The sequence below is a fragment of the Hyaena hyaena genome, unplaced genomic scaffold (assembly GCF_003009895.1).
Source record: "Hyaena hyaena isolate Hyena2069 unplaced genomic scaffold, ASM300989v1 scaffold_1736, whole genome shotgun sequence".
NCBI lineage: Eukaryota > Metazoa > Chordata > Mammalia > Carnivora > Hyaenidae > Hyaena > Hyaena hyaena.
Genome location: NW_024082350.1, coordinates 178,270 through 198,269, shown reverse-complemented (window position 1 = coordinate 198,269; position 20,000 = coordinate 178,270). Strand labels below are relative to the sequence as shown.

The window sequence follows — 20,000 nt, the reverse complement described above, 5'->3', positions numbered from 1 at the left end:
CCCTCCCTCCCTCCCTCCCTCCCTCCCTTCCTTCCTTCCTTCCTTCCTTCCTTCCTTCCTTCCTTCCTTCCTTCCTTTCTTCTCCTCTAAGTCACAAACATTTCCAGAGCATCTGGGACACTGTGCTAAGCTCTATCAACAGGGATATAAAGACACATAATCCATGGTTCTAGCCCTTAGGAAAGTCTAGTGGGAGGTTTTCTTATTACTCAATGGTGAGGAAAACTTTAAGTGCCCCCCACATCCCTCTGAAAGCTTGGGGCAGGGGAGATAAACCATCTGTGAGAAGGAAACATGAATAAGAAAATTCACCCCAATTTGAACTTGAAGTCCCCTTCCACTCATCAAGCTCCAAGTTACTTTCTCCTGGGGGAAGAGTAATTTCTTGAGTGATGTTCAACTTGTGCACACCCATGGAAAGAATACTCCTGGGCCACGTCATCCAACTCAGTGCCGGACAGAGAGAAGTTGCTCAGAGGACGGTAACTCACAACCATCCTTTCTACACCTTCGCTTGACAGCAACTCGTTCGCGGTGTTACATGGTACCTCATCTCTCTCTTTCTGCCCCTGCAAAATCCTTGTGGACAGGGACCAGGTGTGCTGAATTGATGAACCTGAGATAGCATTGTCCCCTTTCTATGAGGTTCACTGGACTTTCACAGAAGGATGTCTTTCAGTTTTTGCCAACTGCTTTCTTGAGATTCCGTTATGTCTCCGACAGGCAGAGCGGCCAAATGAAGAAGGAGGGGGCCGGGCTGGGATGTGGTCGGGGGTAGAGTTGGGGCCTCTGGGTTTTTCAGGCACCCACTGAGAAATGTTAATCCATTGGACGATCTGAAGAGTGACCTGTGATAATCCTTGTTCTTGTTAGAACACACCACAGCCTTCAGCACCGGGACGCAAGGACCAGACTAAGCCCGAGGAAGCCGGCAGCCCAGCGGGGGCAGTTTCAATCTCCATCCCAGATGCAGGTGAGAGAAGGAGGGAGGCCTGAAAGAATGGCTGTGGGAAGGAGACCCTCCATCCAGCGACAGGGCTCATGGGAGCACACACAGAGGACCATGCCTTCCCCTGCACAGAAGTCTCTCCCTCCCCAGAGCCTCAAAAAAATTTGAACCTTCCTCCCCCTTCAGCTTTTTGAAAAGTGTGTGGAGAAGGCACTTGCTACAGAAGAATTCTCAAGGCTTGCTTTTTTTTTTTTGTTAGTTTACATACAGTGAGGGCTTTCTTTGAACAGAGGGCTGCTGGGGATTATGTACATGCTTATAGAACAGTGTCTGGTTTTTTTGGGGGGGGGGGGACAGACAGAGAGGGAGAAGAATCCCAGGCAGGCTCCATGCTGTCAGCGCAGAGCCTGACTCAGGCTCAAACTCACAAACCATGAGATGGTGACCTGAGCCGAAATCAAGAGTCAGACCTGCGGCGCCTGGGTGGCTCAGTTGGTTAAGCATCTGACTCTTGGTTTCAGCTCAGGTCATGATCTCATGGTTTGTGGGTTTGAGCCCCACATCCGACTCCGTGTTGACAGTGCAGAGCTTGCTTGACATTCTCTCTCCCTCTCTCTCTGACCCTCCCCCACTCTCTCTCAAAAATAAATAAATAAATAAACTTAAAAAAAAAAAAAGAGTCGACGCTTAACCAGCTGATCCACCCCAGCGCCCCCTATGGGACAGTGTCTATTAAATGAAGAGTTCAGGATGTGGCCGAGGCCAGAGATTTAGGATTAAAGGGTTAGTATCCAGGTCTAGTTGAAGATCAACCAGAGTTTAAGGAAAAACTATAAAGGAAATGTTTTCTCAGTCCTCCTGGAGGGAGACACCCATGTGAAGGGGTGAAGGGCAAGAGGGAGGAAGCAGTAACCACAGAGTGGAAGCCCCAGATCATAGGGGACCAAACAGGGGCTGTTGGCTCAGTCCAGGTCATAACCATGATTTGGGTCTGCACAACAATTAAACTTTTTTTTTTTAAGTTGATTTATTTATTTTGAGAGAGAGTGAGCAAGCGTAAGCTGGGGAGGGGCAGAGGGAGAGAGGGAGAGAGAGAGAATCCCAAGCAGGCTCTGCACTGTCAGCACGGAGCCCAAAGCAGGGCTTGGACCAACGAATTGCAAGATCAAGACCTGAGCTGAAACCAAGAGCCTGAAACAATCAACCGACTGAGCCACCCAGACCCTCCACTTCCCATGTCTTGTTGTCTGTGTGGTTGGGGGCACATCCCCCTCCCTTCCCAGGCCCTTGGTGGACACCCCTCTCTCCTTACAAGCTCGCAAATGGCAGAATTTCCCAGCGGCCTGGCCTGGGGTCTTATTTTACTGACTCTAGACTCTCTCTGGGTCACCTCGTGGGGCCTCTGATTCAAGCCTGCTCTTCTGAGCGCCAGGCCTGCCGTCTCAGATGTCATTGCTTACTGCCGTCGCCTCCTAAGTGGTCTGCCTGTCACAGATCTGTTCCTCCGTGGCTGGACTGAGCTTTAAGTAGAGGCCAGTCTAATATCTTTCACTCCGGCCGAGCAAAGTGCTCACTGATGTCCAAGGTCACTGTGCCGGTCTTGCCATTGTGTGTTCACGATGCTCTAACACACCCCTTCCACTTCCTGTTTTTTCTGGGCATTTGAGTCACGAACCCAGGCGCACCTGAGCCTCTGAGTCTGGGCTCCGTGTCCCTTCTGTGTGTTCTCCCGCGGTGTCTGGGCACCCCTGTTTCGGCTCCCACAGTATGCGGCTTCCTCCAGCCTTCACATCCAGTGGGGACCCAGAGGGTCCCCGGCATGGTGTGCCAGGTGCATAAAAGAGATGATGGCAAGAGCTTTGGGCTGGCTCTCCAGCCGCACGTGGCTGGATAGTCCTCTCTGGCCCTTTGGGGAGCGAATTCTAGCTTCTCACGGTGTTTGCCTTCCCATGCAGCACTTTTTTGCTTATACGATGTACTTCATCGATATTTATGAAGTGTCTTAATATCTAAAAGTGTTTGGGATTTGACCCCCCTCCTCAAAGGACTTGTTGAACTCTCATGCATAATATCTATTCAGTTCAATAAGCATTTATTGAGAGTCGGCTCTAAAGGAGGCAGAATTAAAGCAGCCGAGAAAAGGGATTCAGATAAAGTCTGTGCAGCTTAGAGGAGCTTGCTGTGGCTTTTTGTCTTCACGCACCTTGGTCTAAACTAGAGGTGAGAGATGACAGTTTTATTTGCTGGGGACTCATCGACAGACCATGTCTCAGCTCAGGCTTTCCCCTGGTCATGTTTCCTTAGAAACTAACTTCCAGAGATTCCTGGGTGTCTCAGTCTGTTGGGCATCTGACTCTTGATCTCAGCTCGAGTCTTGATCTCAGGGTCATGAGTTTAAGCCCCGCATTGGGCTCCATGTTGAGGGTGAAGCCTACTTAAAAAAAAAAAAAAATTAATGTTTTATTTATTTCTGAGAGAGAGAGAGAGACAGTGTGAGCAGGGGAGGGTCAGAGAGAGAGGGAGATATAGAATCTGAAACAGACGCCAGGTTCTGAGCTGTCAGCACAGAGCCCAATATGGGGCTCGAACCCACGAACTGTGAGATCATGACCTGAGCCGAAGTCAGATGCTTTACCAACTGAGCCACCCAGGCGTCCCAAGCCTACTTTAAAACAAAAAAAGAGGGTGGTGGTGGAAAGGAACCAGCTTCTACATCCCCCACTTTTCGTGGACTTTGAAGCTGAGTTTCGTGTCAACCTGACTTCACTAGGATGCCGGAAATGAACCTTTCCTGTCCCTGCCAGGAGCCTCCAGAGCTTTCTAAATCAACTTCTCTGAAGGATTCTGCCATTTCCTTAATAGTTAGAAACACGTTTGAATAACACACAACTTGCGTTTGCTTCCTGGTGGCAACACGGCTGTCAGCTGTTGTCATAAAGTCATTTTGGTAAGTAAGCAGATCAGTGGGCTTGATCGGAAACCTACTGCCGCACTTGGAGATAAGTCTGCGGGGTCTGGACCAGCGGGGCTTTGCAGTAGAGCCATCACATTGGTGACACGGTGTCCTAAATGCTCAAGTGGAAGCCTGGGAAGTTGGCCACGATGTCACAGGTCCCACTGTGGGGCACCAGGAGCTGTGTAGTTCTGCTCTGGGACTGCACTGCTTAGATTCAAATCCTGTTCCTGCCCAAACTCTGGGCTTGGGGAGTCCCAGTGTCCTCATTTGTGAAATCCTTTTTGGGATGATTGGGCGACTCCCCTTACGTGGTGACCATGTGGATTGAGCCCCTTAGTCCCTGTATGGTGCTTAGACACACAGGGAGTGTGAGCTGTTGCTATTATGTCCCTTCACCAGCCTCACCTGGGACTGGTCACCGAGGACACATGCTCTTGGTCAACAAGGCTGTCATCAGCTCGCCCCCAGCATTTGTGCACCTCATTGTCCCTGTCCCTTTGCTCACTCTGCTTCTCTGAGCATCTTATTCCAGTCTTGTCCTCCTTTGTATTGTCCTTTCTGCCTTCAACGAGTTTCTGTTTTGCCCACCCCCTCCCGCAGTGCCCCCCCCCCCAATTCCAAAGCCTCTGGATGGAATGGATGCAGATATTCCTGTACCCACGGCTAACCGTGCGACAACTCTAGGGTAGTTTTTCATTTGCCTTTGTGCTTATAAATCTGATAGAGTCCTTGCCAGTGGACCAAACACTGAGGTCACCATCTATTTTTAATTTTTAAAATTTTTTTTTAAAGTTTATTTATTTATGAGAGAGAGAAACAGCATGAGTAGGGGAGGGGCAGAGAGAGAAGGAGACACAGAATCTGAAGCAGGCTTCAGCTCCAAGCTGTCAGCACAGAGCCCGATGCAGGGCTTGAACCTACAGACTGAGAACATGACTTGAGCTGAAGTTGGATGCCCAACTGACTGAGCCACCCAGGCACCCCTATCATCTGTTTTTTAAAAGTTGTAAAATATACATAACATTCAGTTTACCATTTTAACCATTTCAGGTGTCCGGTTCAGGGGCATTAAGTACATTCACGGCAGCCCTCACCGCTACTGTCTCCAGAACATTTTCATCTTCCCCAACAGGAGCCCTGTAGCTGCTAAACACTTCCCCTCCCCTCCTCTCCCACCAATCCCTGGCAATGACCATTTTCTTTTCTTTTCTTTTCGTTTCGTTTCGTTTCTTTTCTTTTCTTTTCTTTTCTTTTCTTTTCTTTCCCCCTCCCCTCCCCTTCCGTTCTTTTATCTACTCTATTTATTAATTTGGAGAGAGAGACAGAGTGTGTGAGGAGGGGAGGGTTAGAGAGAGAGGGAGAGAGAATCCCAAGCAGGCTCCACACTCCGTGCAGAGCCCGATGCAGGGTTTGATCCCACGAACCATGAGATCATGACCTGAGCTGAAATCAAGAGTCGGACGCTTAACTAACTGAGCCCCCTTTGGACTTCACCTTGGACTCCCCTTGCATATAGTCAATTAGCAATTCCCATTAGCTCCATTTTCCAGATGCAGAATCTAGTCACCTCTCCATATCTCCACCCTCACCATCCTGGTCGAGGCCGCCAGGTCTCTCCTCTGGAGTATGGCACTTGTTTCCAATCTGCTCTCCCTGTTTCTGCCCTGGGAACCCTCTGCTCTCTTCTTAGCCCAGCAGCAGGTTCAAACCTTTTAAAACACGAGTCAAATAATGTCATTCTTCGCTCATGACCTCCCCTTGCTCCCCATCTGACTCGAGGCTGATCTCCAGGGCTCGTAAATGTCTGTTGGCCCTCACTGCTCTTCTGACCTCATCTCTCATCTTCTATTGAGCTCTGGCCACAAGAGTCTCCTTGATCTTCCACCTCAGGTCTCCTGCATTTTCTGTGAACTATGCCTGGAACGTTCTTCCCTTGATAAACTCTTTGCCCTCCAGTGTCACTTGACCAGAGAGACCTTCTCTGATACATAAAGTAACAAGCCCTCCTTCCCCTGACCTCAGGCATCGCCATTTACCCATTACCATATCGGTCTCTGACATAGATTAACACCCTAATTTGTTCGCTTCCTTCTTCCTCACTAGAAGGTAAGCTTTGTATTGTCAGGGGCTCTGTTTGGTTTCCTGTGGCATCCTCCATGCCTAGCACAAAGTAGGTGCTCAGTTCATATCTGCTGGATGATGGGAGGTGCTGTGAGGTCCCCACCTTAATGGCCCTCTGATGTTTCTATGCCTCTGACAGTTGGGCAGAAGTGCCAAGAGCCCACTGCCTTCCAGGCCCCAGTGTCATCCTTCTGGCCCAGGGCAGCTTTAAAATGAAGAGAAACTGGTTGACCAGCATTTGCTGCTCCCTTTCACCTTAGTGGGTTCTTAAAATGTCCCTGATGGCTGCAAAGATTTCTCCTAAAATACACAGCCCTTCAAAGACACGTGCTGTACGTGATGTTCTGCACACTGGGTTCTGTGGGTATCTTCTCAGGGGCCCGAGGATTCAACGCAGTTCGAAATTTTGTTTTCACATTTTGATGACACTCTAAGAAAAAACAAAGGATGGAAACAGACTTCTGTGGGTTTTTTTTTTTTTTTGATGACTATCTTACAGCCAATGAGTGCCACATAAGTGGGAGGTGTTTGCATTTGTCGTGGATGGTATTCTTAGTACCCAGTGACCACCTGAGGCAATGGCCTCTAATTATTTAAACAGGTCACTGGTTTGTGGAGGTCTTCTTGCAAATCTATGATATATATATATATATATTTTTTTTTTTTTTTTTCCTGTGAAAGGTGTCTGAATGAGAAGTATTCAGACTACACAGCCATTAACCATGAGCTACAGTGAAGGCTGAAATACAGTACCAGGATAGAAATCTTCCAGGCTCCAGGCAGTTGTTGCACATTGGTCTGAGTCAGCCAGAGACAGGGGGGTACAAAACAGAGGCAGGAACATTGGCTGTAGAGTCAGGAGCAGCCTGTCTTCAAATTAACCATGTGGCCCTGGGTTTGTCAATCCCACCTTTCTGGGTCTCAGTTCTTCATCTAGAAGATGAAATAGAGAATCTCCAAGGTGTCTTCCAGCTCAGACATTTGGTTTTGTGAGGTCTGCCGAGCAGCAATGTCCATCTGAACACCAAGAGAAATACTTTGTTGGTACCAAACCCAGGGCACTGACAATGAGGATTAACAATGACTGCGTTTAATGGGTGTCCATTCAAGTCTGGCTTTCTCCAAATGGCCTTTTCTGGGGACTTTACCTAAAATCACACCCCGATTTCTGTCCCATTTACCCTGTTTGATTTTTCTTCATATTCCTCTCCTCTGCTTTTGAGGAAATCTGACTCTTCTTATTATTATTTGGTCATTTCTTATTATCTATCTTTTCCTTCTAAAGGTCAACTCTATAAGGTGGAGTCCTTTCTAAGACCATGCCCTAGTACCTTGGGACACTGCCTGTCATTTTGGAGAAACCAGTCAACATTTGCTGAATAGCCTAATGAGATGAGCCACCTCCTTTGGTTTGGGTACTGTGCCAAGTGCTTTACACTTCAATCAATACATGTATTTAGTAAGAATTATTATCAGCCTTATGCAGTGGCTGAGAAAACTGGGGCCTCACAACTTGCCTCTACGGGTCAGAGCTGAGACTTGAACCCGGGTAAGTCATCCACTTTGCTGTATTCACCCTTAGCTTTGGCAGCTCTACAGAAGGGCTCCAGGCCCAAATGCATCAAGGCAGGGGTAGAGCTCTGTTTTTTCCTCTCTTTCTAATATTGCTCTGTTCATGGGGAAATGGAAAGTCAAACTCTCATTTATTGAAGAGACTACAGTTTCTCCATTGTGTATTTCTGGGTCCTTTGTTGTAAATTAATTGACCATCAATGCATGGGTTTATTTTTGGGCTCTCTGTTCTGCTCTGTTGATTTATATGTCTGTTGTTTTGCCAATACCATACTGTTTTAATGACTGTAGCTTCATAATATAGTTTGAAATCAGGAAGTGAGACGCCTCTAGATTTGTTCATCTCTCTCAGGATTGCTTTGGCTCTTTTGTGGTTCCATATAAATGTTAAGATTGCTTTTTCTATTTCTCTGAAAAATGTCATTGGGATTTTGATAAGGATTGCATCCAATCTGTAGGTTGCTTGGGAGAGTATTGGTAAAAATGAAACTCTTAGAGTCCTCCCTGACTGCCTTTGTTTGCTCTGGCTATACAGAAAGCACTGTGCAGAATTTCAGAACTGGGTCGCTTGTTAACTTTCCTCCGGTTCCACCCATCCCTTCATTTTGTTTTATTTTATTTTAATTTTATTATTATTTTTTAAATGTTTATTTTTGAGAGAGAGTGCAAGAGGGAGAGGGGTTTAGAGAGGGAGGCAGAGGACCTGAAGTGGGCTCCGGTTTGATAGCAGCAAGCCCCATGTGGGGCTTGAACTCACTAACCTAGAGATCATGACCTCAACCGAACTCAGATGCTTAACCAACTGAGCCACCCAAGGCACGCCCCCACCCCCCCTCCAATCCCGTCATTTTAAAGCTAAGGAAAGGGAATCCTGAAAAAGTGGAGGGCCGCACGACTCCCATTTGTCTTGAACTACAAACTGGCTAATTCATGAGACTTCAGCAGTCTGACTGGTAAACCAGAAGGCCCATGGAGGGAGTACTGTGACCCAGCCCACCTGGTCTGTCGCCATCTAGTGGCCCCCTGGGGTCTCCCCTAACTTGGGTGCTGTGCAATTTCTACAGAAGCAGATGCTGGCTGAGGTCCCTGCCTCTGACCAGGCATTTCTTCTTCATGTAAAAAGCACGTCTTTCAAAATGTCATCTTTTGGGGGATCAGATGCACCAGGCTGAGTTTCAGGACCATTACGTGGGCATCTGCATGTCTTCACGTTCCTGACCTTTAGCTGTGCTCATCTTTTTCCTCCTAGGCCTCTTAGGGGTTAAATGCTATCAGGAAAAAGCAGGGCAAGTTCCCCTACTTATTCTGCACACGAAGAATGAGGAATATTTGATGTTCATGAATAAGCTATTGCCTATCGATGTTCCAATTAAAGAGAAAATGTCCTTGTTCCTCTTTGTTACACATGAAATTGCAGCCAACACTACAAGATCGACTATAATTATGTGCTTGAGTGATGTGGTCTCTCTGATCCTAGGTGTAGAAATTCATCTAGGGGAAAAGAGTATTGGAGTATTGGAGATGGCCAGGTAATAATAAAAACAAAAATAACACAAGAACTAATCTTTATCAAGCACTTTCCAGGTGTCAGGCGTGATGCAGATGCTTTATGTGACTTAACTCAAAAATCCCCAGGAGAGGGGCGCCTGGGTGGCTTAGTCGGTTAAGCGTCCGACTTTCGCTCAGGTCATGATCTCGCGGTCCGTGGGTTCGAGCCCCGCGTCGGGCTCTGTGCTGACTGCCAGCTCAGAGCCTGGATTCTGTTTCAGTCTGTGACTCCCTCTCTCTCTGACCCTCCCCTGCTCACGCTGTCTCTCTCTCTCTCTCTCCTAGAAATAAATAAAACATTAAAAAAAAAATCCCCATGAGAACCCTAAGATGCAGGTGCCCTTGTAACCCTGTTTTACAGTGGAGGAGCCTGAGGCCAGAGAGCTTGAGTGATCTGCTGGAAGTGACAGAGAGCTGGGAGGGGCAAAGCCAGGGTTTGGACTCAGGCTGGCCAGTTCCAGAGTCCTTTTTCTAGAACGCTACACCTGAAAGTCTCGGTGTTGGCTTTGTGAAGGAGGTGGTGGGCCTAGAGCCTTGAAGGATGAGAGATCCTGCAGCATGGGGGCAATCTGAGGGGTGGCCCAGGGACGAAATAGGCACAGCAGGCGCCAACAGGGAAGGTGAGATGGACCTCATTCAGGAGAGGGCACGTGCTGAGGAGCGGTGGCGAGGATGGTGAGGCAGTAGAGTGGGGACAGATTATAAAAGGTCTTAACAGCTATGCAGAGGGTTTGGTCTTGAGATCTCCTTTGAAGTGTGTTACAGGTGGCTTTCTAGAAGCAGAGGTTTGTGTGGCAGCGGCAGGTCTGAGGGTAAGAGATGTGGAGGCGGGAATGAAGCATTGAGGGTCTAGCTTAGGATGATGGAAGAGGTGTGGAGCAAGGGAGTGCAGTGTGACAGAATTCACAGACGGGAAAAGCAGGTGGGAAAAGAAGCTCCTAAGGAAGGTTCTGAGTCTGGCGGGAGGCACAGTGTTGACTCCATTGGGTGAGAGCTCCCTGCCAACTCACTCAAACTGCTGTCACAGAGAATCCAACAGGATTGATTGGACATACTCAGGTTATTGGTCTTGAAAGGCTACTAAGACAGAATTTTTCCTATTGATTATTGTATCAGTCAGGATTTGATCAGAGAAGTAGAACCCCCGGGAGCTATAGAGAAGAGGGGCTTTATCACACAGGGCAGAGCTCCCGGGCTGGTGGGAGGTGGGTCTGCAGTCTGTATGGTGTGTTGTTCTTTTGTTTTATCAGGGCCGGCTCAAGGAGGGACGGTGGAAGCAGAGGGATAGACCCGCACCATGTCTGGGTCTCCCTGCCTGCATTCTCCATGGTGACCTGGAGGGGTGACCTGAGGGGCGAGTGAGCCGGGGCCCTCAAGCCACACTCACCTGGCCCGGGAGCTGGAGGCGCTGGAGGCCCAGCGGCTGCCTGACGCCACCAAGGTGGGCCAGCAGGCCGGCGAGAGGGTGCGTGGGGGTGTGTCTGCTCTCCGCCACCTTCACAGGAGAACAAAACGGCGGTGCTGCACTTGCGCCTTCTGGGAAATGTAGTTACGTGGGCCCAGCCCCAAAACTACCACTGCGGTTCACACACAAGGCGGATTCACTTTTCTTTAGTCTTTCTGTTCTCCTCGACATGTCACATACGCAGGTGGCAGGAGATTTTCTGCGGCTCCGTCTTCTGCATTCGTTCGTTAGGGCCTCCGGAACGAGGTGCCAGAGACCAGGTGGCTTGAACCACAGAGACTTCTTGTCTCCCAGTTCTGGAGGCTGAAGTCCAAGATCAAGGTCTCGGTAGGGTTGGTGTCCTGAGGCCTCTGTCCTTGGCCGGTTTTCTCCGTGGGTCTCCACTTGGTCTTCTTTCTATAACTGCCTGCGTGCTTATGTTGTCTTGGGAGTAAGGACGCCAGCCATATTGGATTCGGCCCCCTCTAATAATAATAAGGCCCCCTTACCTTCATCTCTTCTTTAAGGACCCGTCTTGAAATACAGACCCATTCTGAGGTGCTGGAACTTAGGATTTCTCCATATGAATTTTTTTTTAAATTTTTTTTTAATGTTTTATTTATTTCCAGGAGAGAGAGAGAGAGAGAGACAGCGTGAGCAGGGGAGGGTCAGAGAGAGAGGGAGACACAGACTCTGAAACAGGCTCCAGGCTCTGAGCTGGCAGTCAGCACAGAGCCCGACGCGGGGCCCGAACCCACGAACTGCGAGATCATGACCTGAGCGAAAGTCGGACGCTTAACCGACTAAGCCACCCAGGTGCCCCTCCATATGAATTTTTTGAGGACACGGTTCAGTCTTTCACACTTTCTTTCTCATCCCACTTAACCTTGTGGTGAAGGGTCAGCTCCACAGCTGTACCGTAGGCTCAGTTCTTACCTCTGGTTACTCATGGAAGGCAGCCTCTGGGCTCTTTTGGAAAGGTCAAGGACGTTATTTTCCGAGGCCTATTTTCCGGCGCAAGGCTGTCTTTGCCCAGGCAAGGAGTGTGTTCCTCCTCCGTGCCATACATTCCGACTTGTTCAGGTCAGAAAGCAGCAAATCCAGGGGAATTTTTTTTTTAAGTGTTTGCAGAATCCCTTGCATAGCAGAGAGCTCAGGAAGGAAGACACTGTTTGGGGACAGAGGTCAGGCCTTCAGAGTTCAGGGCCCTTTGGAAAGGGTCAGGCCCTCCTCTGCTCATCCCAAGTCTGCTTGATTAGCCTCTGAACTGATGTACCTAGAATGAACTCTAACGCAGCTCAAGAATGTAATTTAACCATTGAGCTTTAGTTTCTCCCGTCCCTAAAAGATCAGTCTCCAGGGGGACTTGGAAAGGGGCCGGGACAAGCATAGCACGGAGAGGGTTCTGTGGCTCTGGCTGTCCAGGACAGCTGGCCACTGGGTCCTGCCTGCGCCCCCTGGAGGGTTCGGGCAGGGGACAGAGGGAGGCCCTGCCCGGCAGGAAGCAGGGTCTGGGCGAGGCTTCCTGACGCCCTGCGGGGTGTGATACCCTTCTACAAATCTGGAATCAAACCAGAAGGGCACCTGGCATCTTATTGCTCTCTCCTCGGGTTTCCAGCTCCCTGGCCCCGGCCAAGTTCGCCATCGCTTTTTACTGAAGCGAAAAACAGTTGAGATATGAGTATTCCCTAGAGCCGCTTTGGAACACGTTCAAGAATAGTTTCACAGCGAAACAGGGAAAAGGACAAGATTGCACAAAGGGCTGGATCACCCACTTGGAGAGCCGGTTCCAGAAAGAGGACTTTGATTTCACGCTAGGGGCATCCCGCACCGGGGTAGAAGGGAGTGGGTGGTTGGGGCGGAGGGGATGGAGGCCCGCTACTCGGCCAGGAGGTCCCCCTGTGCACAGTGACAGGCTGTCAGGGGGACAGCTTAGCAAACGGGACAGGAGCACTCTGGCCACCTCCCCACCCTCCTTGTACCTGAGACAAAAATGCAGGCTCGACAAGACCGTTTCGGTAATTTCCTAGCACATTTACTACTTTACAGACCCCCACGCTACCCAAGAGAATGAGGATCTTTAAAAGAAATAAAGCCATTTAAAACTTTGTCCAACTATCTTATTACAGTAAGTGCTGAAATAGGTGTACTTTCTTTTATTTATTTTTTTTAACGTTTTTTTAAATTTATTTCTAGGAGAGAGAGAGAGAGAGAGACAGCGTGAGCAGGGGAGGGTCAGAGAGAGAGGGAGTCACAGACTCTGAAACAGGCTCCAGGCTCTGAGCTGGCAGTCAGCACAGAGCCCGACGCGGGGCTCGAACCCACGATCCGTGAGATCATGACCTAAGCGAAAGTCGGACGCTTAACCGACTAAGCCACCCAGGCGCCCCTCTTTTATTTTTTTAATTTTTTAAATGTTTATTTTTGAGAGAGAGAGAGAGAGAGAGAAACTGAGCATGAGCAGGGGTGAGGCAGAGAGAGGGAGACACAGAATCCGAAGCAGGCTCCAGGCTCCGAGCTGTCAGCACAGAGCCTGACGTGGGGCTCGAACTCACAAACTGCGAGATCATGACCTGAGTCGAAGTCGGAATCTCAACCCACTGAGCACACCCTGCTTCCCCCGCCCTGGTGCCCCTAAAGTAGGTGTACTTTTTAATCTTCATTGTTCACCTTTAGTGAAAATCTTGTGCACCAAGGCCTGGGTGGTCTAATATACACACATTATTTATATATAATTAATTTTTATACACTATAATTTATTTTTTTCTCAAGTGTATTTTTTCAAGTGATTTTGTATGGTGTGAACTTTCCTCTTTTCCAAACACAGCTAGGGGTGGTCAGTTTGGGAAAACCAAAGGAGGAGAAAAAAAAGAAAAGAAAAGAAGAGGCGTTCTTCTACCAATGCTCTCCTGGGGTCTAAAAAGGGGTTACAGGGGCCCCAGGGAGGGCCACTAGCTGCCTGCAGGGTCTGTGGGGAACCCCGGGCAGAGACTGGAGGGGTCCGGTTTTCAGTTTTTGTTTGGGGAGGCCTCAGGCCAAGCCGCACCCCACCCCAGATGCAGCTGGGGGAATGGAATGCGTGCTGACCAGACCTGCCTGGCCGAGGCTGTGGGAGGCAGGAGACCTGCCCCAGAAACCACAGGGAACAGTGTGAGGAGATAGAGGCCAAGTGCTTTGTGCTCTTAAGATAACACTGTCTCCTGTAGCTGGGGAGGCCCTCGGAGCGGAGCAACTGAGATTCCAGGCTGCTTCTGAGGGACCCAGATTGAGTACAGCCCTCTGACCAGGTTTTCCTTTGCTCTTGTATCCGGTCCCCAGCTGGCCTTCCTGCTCCCTTCTCGCTTACCAGAGGCCACTGGGCCTTTGTGTGTGTAAGTTCTTTGGCCAGGAGTGGCCACTCCCTGAGCCAGTTATCCCTCAGGATTTTGACAGCTCTCACCCCTCAGGAAAGCCCAGAGGCCCCTGGTCTCTGTAGCTCTTCCTCTCCTTCCTTCCCCGCGTTATAACCCCAGCCTCCAACAAGTCAGCGACCTACTTAGTGTTGTCCTGGCGGGGGTGTGAGGGGGGGAAGAAGGGAGACCCCTGCCGTCTCCCCTGTGAGGAGGGTGTGGGGCCCACTTCCAGAGGAGGAAGGTGAGGCTCAGCAGGCTCTGTGACTTGACTCAGGCTACGCAGCTCAGAAGGGGTCGAGGTTCCCAGTTCTCACACTTAGGGTGCAGAAGACCCTCTGGGGAGCTGGTTAAAAACATGGCTTCTTAGCCTGGCCCCCAAGATTCCATGTTGCAGCATTTAAAAAAAATTTTTTTAGTTTAAAGAAATTTGTTTTTAATCTTTTAAGTTTATTTGTTTATTTGTGTGTGAGAGAGAGAGACAGGGAGAGTGAGTGGGGGATGGGCAGAGAGAGAGGGGGAGAGAGTATCCCAAGCGGGCTCCGCACTGTCAGCACAGAGCCTGATGCCGGGCTCCATCCACAAACCGTGATCATGACCTGAGCCGAAAGCAAGAGCCGGAAGCTTAACCGACCGAGCCACCCAGGTGCCCCTTATTTAATTATTATTTTCTTTTGTGGTCAAATGGACATATAATTTTAATCATTTTTACTTATTGATATAGTTTTTCAAATTTATTTTTTTTATTTTGAGAGAGTGAGAGTGGGGAAGGGGCAAGAGAGAAAGAATCCCAACCAGGCTCCGCGCTGTCAGCACAGAGCCCAGTGCGGGGCTCGATCCCAGGAACCATGAGATCATGACCTGAGCAGAAACCAAGTGTCAGATGCTTAACCACCTGAGCCACCCAAGCGCCCCTTGAATCATTTTTCAAGTGCACAGTTTGGTGGCTTTAAGGACATTCATATGGTCGTGCAGCCACGGCCACCATCCATCTCCAGAACTTTTCATCTTTCCAAGCAGAAACTGTCCCCATGAAACACTAACTCCCTGCTCCCCCCGCCCCCCCAGCCCCTGGCAACCACCCACCTGTCTTTTTTCTGTCTCTATGGATTGACTGCTCTAGGGACCTCCGATAAGTGGAATCATACAGCATGTGTCATCTTGTGTCTGGCTTATGTCACTGTCAACAGTGTTTTAAACAAGGGCCCCTGGTAGTGCTTGCCTAGGGGCCTGGACCACGCTGAGAAATTCTAGTAGCAGCAGGGGGGAGGGGCGGGGAGAAAGGCCCAGGCCCAGGCTTGGAGGGCTGCTGAATTTAGGCAGGAAGGGGTCAGGGGGTGTGGGCTGAGAGGCAGAAAAGGGGAGGGGTGAGGGTGGTGGTAACAAAGGGGCCCTGGGGTAGGCAGTGGCTGGTTTCTGGTAGGTAGTGGGTATTGACCGAGGTGTAGGAGCTCAGGGCAGAGGGACCATGGAGAAGAGGTGTGTGGACTGGTCAGGTCAGGTCAGGGAGGGTCCAGAAGCCGTGGGTCACTGGCCAGGGTGAGATGTGGACGGGGTGGGGTGGGGTGGGGTGTGAGGGCCAGGCAAGGTGAGGAAAACCAGAGGGGGTATACCGGCTGGTGGTGGTGGTGGGATCAGAGCCGCGCGGGCCAACCCAAGTGTGGGTGCCCTTGAGAAGCGGGGCCCAGATCCCACCCCAGGCCTAGAGGCAAAAGTAGGGTCATCAGATATGGGCAAGCAGGCCTGTGGGCACAGGAGAGAGGGCATGAGGAGCCAACCCTTCCCCTCAGTCAGGAGATTGCACAGATTGGGGCGCCTGGGTGGCTCAGTTAGTAAAGCGTCCAACTTCAGCTCAGGTCATGATCTCACGGTTCGTGGGTTCAAGCCCCGCGTCGGGCTCTGTGCTGACAGCTAGCTCAGAGCCTGGAGCCTGTTTCGGGTTCTGTGTCTCCCTCTCTCTCTCTGACCCTCCCCTGCTCATGCTGTCTCTCTCAGAAATAAATAAAAAACATATAAAAACATTTTTAAAAAAAGATTGCACAGACTTCCCGTTGAGTAGGTGCTCGGGTACGGCCAGCCATGACCCTGAGGGCGCACCCAGGGTGTGGGAGACGCAAGAAGGTCAGCACCCCCCTCCACTGCAGACATCTTGCTCAGGGGAATCTTTCTCCACCCTTCCACCCTCTCCCACCCCGTCTGCCTCAGCTTCCTCTTTCCTCTTAATTCCTCCTTGTTCCGGGGGCCTGCACGGAGCTGGTGCACCGCTCTGCCTCCTACCTCTGCTCTGCACCTCACTTTCCCCACTTATGAGGCACCTCACTTTCCCCACTTATGACACGCACAGAAATAGCACCAATAGCAGAGGTCTGTCATCGGCATTCGATGAGAGAACTCATGTAATGGGCTTAGAGCCATGCTTGGTGCAGTTAGCAACCAATAAATACCTGTCAGAACTCACAGAAGTTTCTGGTGGGGTATGATTTTCCCTGACTTATTATTAATATTTTTTTCCTAAGAAATGCAGTATTTTGAGAAGGAGGCCCAGGACCTCCAGGCACCGTGTGTACGGATGTACAGACAGCACGGGCAACGGGCACTGGGTGGCTGGTGGCCGCGACAGACAGCTTGAGCCAGCGCTGCCCTCTCTGCAGGATTCCTGCCATGTCTTGTGGGGAGTGGGGAGGCCACCGGAAGTTGGCTTGCTTGAGGGAGGGAGGGGTTTTCTAGTAATCAAATGCCTTTAGGCCTCAGGTGTTGGAGGTTGCCAGATGGTTCTACATGCAGCCTGAGGTGGGACTGTCGAATATTCCTTCCTGTGTCTCACCCTTGAGTCCTGTGGAGACTAGAGGGCTGAGGAAGGAGACAAGACGAAGGACGATGCTGTCGTGCTCGTCAATCTGAGGCAGAAGGAAGAGGTGTTTTGTCCCAATGGGCACAAAGGATGGGGTGTCTTTGTTGTACTGAAGACCCAGGAAATACGGTGTGGCTTTGGGCCTTCATGCGTGGCCATGGCAGGACAGTGCCTGGGGCGACACCCTAGTGCCCAGAGGTGTGATGGCGCCCTTGCAGGGGAGGAAGTGTATCCCTACCCAGCAGTGATCTGGCGCCTGAGGGAGGTGGCTGGTGAGGGGACCCTGGGGTCAGCTTGGCAAGGAGTGGGGGTGTGGGTGGGTGCCCTCTGTGGAGGGAGACGCTGAGGCAGAGTTCACTTCAGACCCTTCATGGTAGACCCTGAGGAGGACATGTGAGCAGCTATGTGAGGACTTCCTAGAGTAATTGTGTGTGTGTGTGTGTGTGTGTGTGTGTGTGTGTGTGTAAACAGTGGTAGGTTCTGGAGGAGACTGAGACCCCACCAGTGCTGTTGGAGGAAGAGTTAATGACATCCACATCATCACTGTCAAAATAGCCCCAACCTTAAGCCCACGCGGGGCGACCCAGGCAAACACAGGTTACACATTTGTTAATAAAAGATTATGTTCCCCTTCCCACTAAAAATTGTTCCTCTGTCAAAAAGTGAGACGTACGCTGCTTTTGAACTTCATGAGACCTTTCAATTCTTCCCTGCGGGTGTGGAGTTTGATTTCATTAATGTTTTCTCCTCCCTCTGCTGAAAGCAGTGACCCTCCTTCCCTACCCGTCCCTCCCTGGCTGGGCCAACACAGGACCTTCTAGCACCCTGCATGATATACCACTGGCCTCTCTGGTACCACGGGCACCCTGGCCCCACCCCTCTGTCCCCACTCTGTCCCAACTCTATATTCCCCAGTGTCCAGCTCCCACTGGGCATCTCCCTGACTTGGTCCCCGCTCTGTCCTCTAAGGCACTGATTCTCAAATGGGGACTTTTGCCTCCCAGGGGCCAGGTGATGGTTTTCAGATACAGCTTTGGTTGTCACAGCTCGCCGTGGGTTGGGTCCTACTGGCTGTAGTGAGTAGAGATGGGTGTTATGGACTGACTGTTTGTGTCTCCCCCAGATTCATGAGGATTAGGGTCGAAACTCTAAAGCTCAATGTGACAATGTGATGGTATTTGCAAGTAGGGCCTCTGAGAGGTAATTAGGTCAGGAGGGTGGGGCCCTCATGATGACATTAGTGTTTTATAAGAGCTGCAGGGAACTTCCTCTCTGCCTTGTGAGGATGCAAGAGTATGTTAACCATACTGGAATTAAAATAAAAAACTTGGGGCGCCTGGGTGGTTCAGTTGGTTAAGCGTCTGACTTCAGCTTGGGTCATGCTCTTGTGGTTTATGGGTTCGAACCCTGCATGGGGCTCTGTGCTGACTGCTCAGAGCCTGGAGCCTGCTTGGGATTCTGTGTCTCCCCCTCTCTCTGCCCCTCCCCTAATGATGCTCTTTCTCTCAAAAATAAACATGAAAAAATGTTAGAAAAAAAATAATTGAAATAAAAGATACAGCAAAACAGTGGCCATCGGCAAGACAGGAAGAGAACTCCCCCCTCCCTCCCCTCCCCCCGGTACTCTGATGACAGACTTCCAGCTTCCAGAACCATGAGATACATTTCTATAGTTTGAGCCGCCCAGCTATAGAGTATTTTCATCCTCGCAGCCTGAGCTAAGGCACCAGGTGTTTCGGCTGCCAAAACATCCTACTGTGCAGAGAACCTCCTCCCACCACAAAGAATGATCCAGTGCAAAATGTTTCAAGTGTCGCTGTTGAGAAACTCCGCTCTAGGCTGCTTGAACTGTGTTTGCAATCAGCAAGCTCCCCGCAGTGCCCCCATCCCCGACTCTGCCCCGATGACTGCTGGCCTCCCCATGCAGCCAGGTACCCACACTTCCATCTCATCCCTGCAGCTGCAGGAAGTTGAAGCTCTTGTCCCATAAAAGTCCCTCCCAGAGCCTTCTCCCATATTGGTGTTAAATAAAATCAGAAGATCTCTGAACTCGCAGGGGTGATCACAGGTGGAGGAAGCAGCTGGATTGAACAGCAGGAAGGGTTAGCCCTGGAGGGATTGGTATAAGCCCAACATCTCCTGTTGTCTATTTATTCTATTGAAATGCATCAGCAGGTGAGCATGGGATTCAGGTTTTTTTAATTAATCAATTTTTCAAATTTTATTTAAATCTGAACTAGTTAACATATAGCGTAGTAATGGTTTCAGGAGTAGGATTTAATGATTCATCACTTACATATAACACCCAGTGCTCATCCCAACAAGTGCCCTCCTCAATGCCCATCACCCAACTAGCCCATCCCCCCACCCACCTCCCCTCCATCAACCCTCAGTTTGTTCTTTGTATTTAAGAGTCTCTTATGGTTTGTCTCCCTTTCTGTTTTTATTTTATTTTTCCTTCCCTTCCATTATGTTCATCTGTTTGGTTTCTCAGACTCCACAGATGAGTGAAATCATATGATATTTACCTTTCTCTGCCTGACTTATTTTGCTTAGCGGAATACACTCTAGTTCCATCCACATCGTTGCAAATGGCAAGATTTCATTCTTTTTGATCACTGAGTAATATTCCATTGTGTATCTATACCACATCTTTTTTATTCATTCATCAGTTGATGGACATTACTCTTTCCATGATACTGCTGCTATCAGCATTGAAGTGCATATGCCCCTTCAAGTCACCATTTTTGTATCCTTTGGATAAATACCTAGTAGTGCAATTCCTGGATCATAGGTTAGTTCGATAATTTTTCTTTTTTTCATATATATATTTTTAAATTTATTTATTTATTTTGAGAGAGAGAGGGAGAGAGAGAGGGCAAGCAGGGGAGGGGCACAGAGAGAGAGAATCCCAAGCAGGCTCCACACAGACAGCGAGTAGCCCGATGTAGGGCTTGAATACGTGAACCATGAGATCATGACCTGAACTGAAATCAAGAGTCAGATTCTTGACTCACTGAGCCACCCAGGCACCCCTAGTTTTAATTTTTTGAGGGACCTCCATACTGTTTTCCAGAGTGGCTGGCACCAGTTTGCATTCCCACCAACAGTGCAAAAGGGTTCCCCTTTCGCTGCATCCTCACCAACATCTGTTGTTTCTTGAGTTGTTA

General features: G+C 49.7%; 1 long non-coding RNA gene across 1 annotated transcript in view; it reads left to right on the top strand.

The window, feature by feature from the left end:
* The first annotated feature begins 868 nt into the window (after window positions 1–868).
* The window catches only part of LOC120226502, a 41,007-nt gene continuing 21,875 nt past the window's right edge, over window positions 869–20,000 (top strand). The window contains exon 1 of the long non-coding RNA XR_005527033.1: window positions 869–973. This is a non-coding gene — a long non-coding RNA (uncharacterized LOC120226502). The remainder of the gene's footprint in view (window positions 974–20,000) is intronic.